Source organism: Mixophyes fleayi, chromosome 2 (genome assembly GCF_038048845.1).
Source record: "Mixophyes fleayi isolate aMixFle1 chromosome 2, aMixFle1.hap1, whole genome shotgun sequence".
NCBI classification, from domain to species: domain Eukaryota; kingdom Metazoa; phylum Chordata; class Amphibia; order Anura; family Limnodynastidae; genus Mixophyes; species Mixophyes fleayi.
The window spans coordinates 312,421,180-312,427,486 of record NC_134403.1 but is presented as its reverse complement, the minus strand read 5'-3'; positions in this window follow the sequence as shown (position 1 = coordinate 312,427,486).

The window sequence follows — 6,307 nt, the reverse complement described above, 5'->3', positions numbered from 1 at the left end:
TCTCAGCAGAATAATTAATCATGTAGGAGGAGGGGAGGAGAGGGGGGAGGGGTTAAGGGCTTGTTAGCTCTTCTGGCCATAAAGTAGAAAAGCGGTGTAATAAAGGGTAAACAATAGAACCTAAAAAAAACCTAATACGCTATGAGAAGGCAAAAAAATATTATAATATACTTAAAACATAACCAAACTGAAAAATGTATACTTGATACTTTAGAATATCTGCAGGAACCGAAGTCTGACAAGCAGGATGGTAAGCTCCAACCATCATTAAACAATTCACCTGAAAGAACAAATAGACTGAAGAGTAAACACTAGTAATATCATATCATGGCAGTTCTGCATCCCGGAGACATGGGATCAGTCAGGTTGGGGAAGCGCTGGTTGTTGGGCCTGAGCAGGCGTAGACTGAAGGGCAGACATCACAGGAACGATGCCTAGCTTGGTCAAGGGGTTCTGACTTTGATCCAATGCTTTAACCAGGTGAGAGGAATTGGAAGCGGAGACTTGAAGCTGGAACGGAAAACACCAGCGATATCGAATGTTATGCTGGGGGAAAATCCTAGTGACCGGATGTAAGTCCCTTTGTTTTTGGATCGTAGAGAGTGCAAGGTCCTGAAACAGTTGGATGTCTATGTCCCGGAAAGAGACAACAGATTGGTCTCTGATAGCTGTAAGGATGCGGTCCCTGGTGCGAAAGTAATGTAAGTGGACAATGATGTCGTGTGGAGGTTGACCACTGAAAGGCTTGGCTCTCAGGGCTCTGTGAGCCCTGTCCATGAGGCAGTCCACATTGGAGATATCCTGAAGAATGTTAGGGAAAAGGGCCTTGAGGAAAGCCTGGAGGTCCACTGCACCAACGTCTTCAGTCCCATTTCTGATGTGGATATTGTTCCGGTAAGAGTGTTTTTCTGAGATATCCTGTTTTTCCTTCAAAGTCTCAACTTCATCATAAAGGTGGGAAAGTTCCTTGTCTAGTGCAGACTGGGAGCGGCAGATACCATCTATTTTCAATTTCAAGGCATCTGTCCTTTACCCAAGGAAATCAATTCGGATTTGAAGTCATTGACCGCTTTTGCCAGTTCTTGGTGGAAAGCCGCCTTTACTCCTTCAAGGAGGTTAGTCAATACCACTTGAATCTGGGGATCAAGTTCCTCCTCAGGAGACAACGAGAAGCCCAATGACCCGTGGCGGTCAGATTGGCTAGAAGAGGCTTTAGATTTTGATCCAAAGAAATTTTCAGAGGTTCCCGATGTCACTTTTTTGGGTTTATTAGACATGATAAGGTCTAATGATTGGCTCCGGCCATGGAGTTGGAAAAGGAAGGCAGAAAAAGGTGAAGAGGGATGAGAGGGCTTGTGGGAGATCACACACTGATCTCAGCTAGGGTGAGAGGGGTCTACCCAGGATCGGGCAGCATAGTAAAATTCACGGAGGGTGTTGCAATGGGCATCTGTGTCAAATCGCCCGGAAATCAGATATCTAGCATAAAGCAACCATCACCAGGTGATAGCAGTGCGAAGCGTATGCTTGTGCAATGAAGAATTACAGAAATCCGTTCAGACAATATAGCTGTCAGGTCACACCCCCTTTCAAATTTAGATCTTTCAGACACGTTCAGGGTAAATGAAATCACATTGAGTTCCAATCCTCCAGTGTAAAAAAATAAATAAAAAAAAAATGGTGTAGTAGCGAAAAATAGCCACTGGGTGGCAGCAGAGTCCCGCTTTAGATATGGTAATGAACAGCGTTCAGCCACAGCAACAGGTTTCACAGACTAGAGGTAATAGAAATTATATGGGCTTTTATGCTCTCTATCGTCAGCCCAGTCCGCATAGGGGGATTATGATCTGCCTGAGAGCTACAGCCCTGACCAGATCCAACGCTTGGAGTCAAAAGGGATGCCCCAATACAGTACTCTGCACCATGCCCTGTACACTGGACCGGAAATGAAGCTGACTATGGCGGCCAGCACTTCTGGCTACATAGAAGAGTAAAGACTGTGGTAGGCGTCCCTTATAGTGGGAAAGGAGGCTGATTACGGGGCTACTGATGTTTGGGGGGAGTCAGGCAGGTTGACCACTTACCAGGACTTGATGGGGAACGCTCTTTGGGAGTCCGGCCCAACCTTTCTCTGGTGTGATCAATAGTGCTCAGCAGACTGACAAGCCAGGTGGGGCCCGCTATTAGAAGTCCTTTGAAGACAGGTCAGCAGTGGGCAATCAAACAGATGATGAGCGTTCCTCAATGAGGGTGCTGCGGCGGTACAAGCAAGTCCGCAGGTCTTCAGGGATCACCAGTGAGCAGGCCCCGCTCCTGCAGGCATGCCAATCTGGCCGTGGAGCCAACACTGAGGTGCCTAAAAACACAAGCAGTATGCACCGCAACATAAGTGGAGGATATAAGCTGTCAGGAGGCTTCATAGTGGGTGATGGGCGGGGATATTCTCCATCGAGAAGAGGAGCTACACGGAGAAGAGTCTGACATAGATGACTGTTAGGTCACACCCCCCATGAATCACATTTTCTTTTACACCAAGTGAACAGCCGGTTGGGTGTGCGTCATGTACCTGGGGAAGAGATGACACCAGGATGCACTATGGCAAGAAGGCCAGTTGGTGGAGGCAGTGTTTTGCTTTGGGCATTGTTCTTGGGTCCTAGTATTCATGTGGATGTTACTTGGACACATACCACCTACATAAACATTGTTGCAGACCAAGTACACCCCTTCATGGCAACAGTATTCAATGATGGTAGTGGCCTCTTTTAGCAGGATAATGCGTCCTTCCACACTGCAAATATTGTTCAGGTATTGTATGAGGAGCATGAAAAAATGTTCAACGTGTTGGATTGGCCTCCAAATTCCCCAGATTTCAATCCGATCGGGCATCTGTGGTATGTACTATGAAAACAAGTCTGAGCCATGGAGGTCCCACCGAGAATCTTACAGGATTTATAGGATCTGCTGCTAATGTCTTGGTGCTAGATATCACAATCTATGCCTGGAAGGTCAGAGCTGTTTTAGCATCTGTTGTCAGACCATACTCTGCACACTCCAATTACACTTAAAACTCATTTAATGGTCTGTGACCTGTGTGGTACATCTTGTGAGATCCATTTCTCCTTGCAGTGGTCTCTGGTCAACACCAGTATGACATTAGTCGCTACACAGTGAACGTGGGTAGTGCCAAGTTAGGCTAGTCTCAAGATCTATATTTCCAGGGCATTCATAATAGATTCTGGTCCCATGGATCCCCGATATATACTCAAAATTTGGTTGAATTAATGGAGAATCAAGAATCTGTCCAGACTCAGCTATGAAGTGTCTGCAAGGACTATCTATGTGCCTGGATCCGCTATAAAACATTTTGAGAACTTTGGCTCTTAAAGCCTCTGCTGTTCTTTCTGCTCAAGCTAGAATCACTTCTGTAAGTTCATCTCATGTATGGATTCCTACTAATATAAAATACAATGGTAGCACACTAGTTTTTTAAACCAGTGTGCAATTTAATTTGCATTTCTCTCAGCTGAATTTTCCTCAGAAAATTCCAAATTGGCGTATATCATTTTGATTCTTACGTGGAAAGCATTGGATTTGGCCTTCCCTCCCTGGGAGTACAATGACCCTCTCCTTCATGACAGCACTTAGTGTTTAGAGTGTTTTTGTAAGATTATCGATGAGCCCAGCCAGGCATCTGCTGAGCAATATGCCAAGATTTTCACTCAGTTGAACAATACAGAAGTGGAAGTTGCTTAATCAATTTATATGTTCTTAACAGGTGCTTAAAAGGGTGGGGTTATCCAGCAAGGAACAAATACAGAGGAAAATCCCCCAGAACACTGCTATATCCAGCAAATGAGTTGCTATTTATATTTGTACATAAAAATGCAGAAATCTCAGTTGCACACATTTGCAAATGTATGGAAAGCCACCCGCCAGTTCACAGTGCTTCTGCTAATAGGGTGGTCCTAACTCTAAACAATGAGAGTCTCTATTTTTCGGCCATACATATATGTGTTTTTAAATTGAGAGTTAACTTACCAAGAGGTACACCAAACGCCTCCAAATGGCAATATAGCACCAGCACTCCCCAACTCCTTTGCTGGTTATAGCAGTGTGCTGGGGGATTTTTCACTCAGTTGGCCTGTATGTTGTGCAGTTTTGCACTCACGCTACAGAACTACGATGGAATAATGAGGAGTTAGTGGCTACCTTAAGGTCTTTTTGAATGGATTAAAGAAGAACTCTGATCCTGTTACCCTCATCAATTGATGTCTTTATTGCCTTATGTAACAAAATTAACATACCGCTTCCGGAGAGCTCTCAAGAGTAAAAGCAGACTACTTTAGTAGAGATTAAACTAGCTTCACACTTCTATTCTCCTACCCTGCCTCAAGTAGAGCCTATGCAACTATGGTGTTTTTTAATATTGGCAGATGAATATGAAAGAAGATTTTACAAATTGTCCCAAGCATCCAAGAAACTTCAAATCCTAGATGGTTCAAGAAAGGCTAGGTTAGGAGTTATGAGTTTCTCTCCTACATTTTCCATTCCAAGTAACATCCTTTTTATTTTAGTGACCATCAAGAATTCATTGTGTTCTATATCTTTATTGGCACTCTTGAAGCCTGGTACAGCAGGGAACTTAATTTTCTCATGACGTAATTTCCATGCTAGTGGTCCTATGCTTCCAGTCAAACATCCGATTTTTCTAGTTGCAATTGATTACAATAGAATTCCTGGTGATACCATTTGTGTCCCCATTATTCCCTTTACTCTGCAAGTGGGGGCTTTGCATGTGGAGACCATTTCATTTTGTATTATACTAATCTTCTGGCTTCTTGTCGAAGTATTCTGGGTTTACCTTGCCTCCAGCTTCATTCACCCATCGTAAGCGAGATTTTCCAAAAATTGTTGCATCACTAGATGGTAGTGTATATCAACAACGTCTAATTTTTTCTAAAGATTTGTGTACCTAACATGGTCATGTCTCCAAATTACTCACTCAGTTTTGGAAACATCAGTTGTCAGGCAAGCTCAAGAAATACATCACCGAACAATGGAGTTTGCCCTTTTTATGGTAAATTGTTTCAGGTTCCGGTTTACAAATGAACCTAGAAAAGATTCAGGCTATTATTGGTCACAGCCCTCAGGACTACAAGAAATTCAATGATTTTTAGACTTTGCCAAATACTATCATCAGTTTAACCAAATATATTCCACCGTAGTGGCTCCCATCATGGCTCTCACTAAAAATGGCAATGTCATGGAATGGTTACAAACTTCCATTTCTGCTCCGGTCCTGAGGCAACCTGACTCACCACAATCTTTCTTCATCGAGGTTGATACATCATCGGTATGGGTGGGAACTATTGCTCCCAAGCGTGTATCTGGCAGAATGCAAAGCAGATGAAAACCTAACATCGGGTACTCAAAATATCTTTATCTAGTGTGAAATGTAATCCCCTTGCCTGTTTTAGACTATGTTGTAAGCTCCTCAGAGACCAATATTTGTAAACAACTTGGCAGTTCTAAGTCTTTCCAGCAGTTCTGGTATTATTGGGAACAGATGTTGGCTATAGGTGGTTATCTGATTTAGAGCCCCATAGTTGATACAGGTTCGTAATAAATTGCCTTTCTTTTGTTTTTAAATAAAATCCCCCACATGGGATATAGAGGTATGAGGAATCCCTTTCAAGATTCTTGTTACTATATTCCTTCAGCACCTGTTATGCTGGGTCAGACAAAGAAAGCATAAAGAATATATCCATCTGAAAGGAAACAATGTTCAGAGCAAGAGGTCACTAGAACAATCATACATCCTACAATAAGGTAAGCAGTTAGCTTTTTTGCTGTAGATATCCAGGTTTCAGGATTATGAGCAAAGGTTAAGATAAAAACAGTGACCGATTGAAGCATTACAATAAATCTTTCCAGTGTTTACATGTGTTGCCTTGATATATCTTAACTTGCCTTCAGGTATATTGGCTATAAAAGGTATTGGACTTTTTCACATTTTGCCTTGTTACATCATGGAATCATGATGGATTTATTTGCAATTTATTCCCACTAAATACGGGATAATGTACCAAAAAATGAAATCCAACCATGTGTACAAATTAATTATCGACAAAAAGCTAAAAAGAAGTGATTGCATTAGTATTTATCCCCTTGCAATCTTCATACTTGATTTCCTCTGAAGTAACCAACTTTCTTGACAAGTCACATTGATAATTTATTGGAGTCCACATGTGTGCAGTTAAGGTGTTTTAAATGATTACATCATAAATACACAATTTCTCTGTGACCT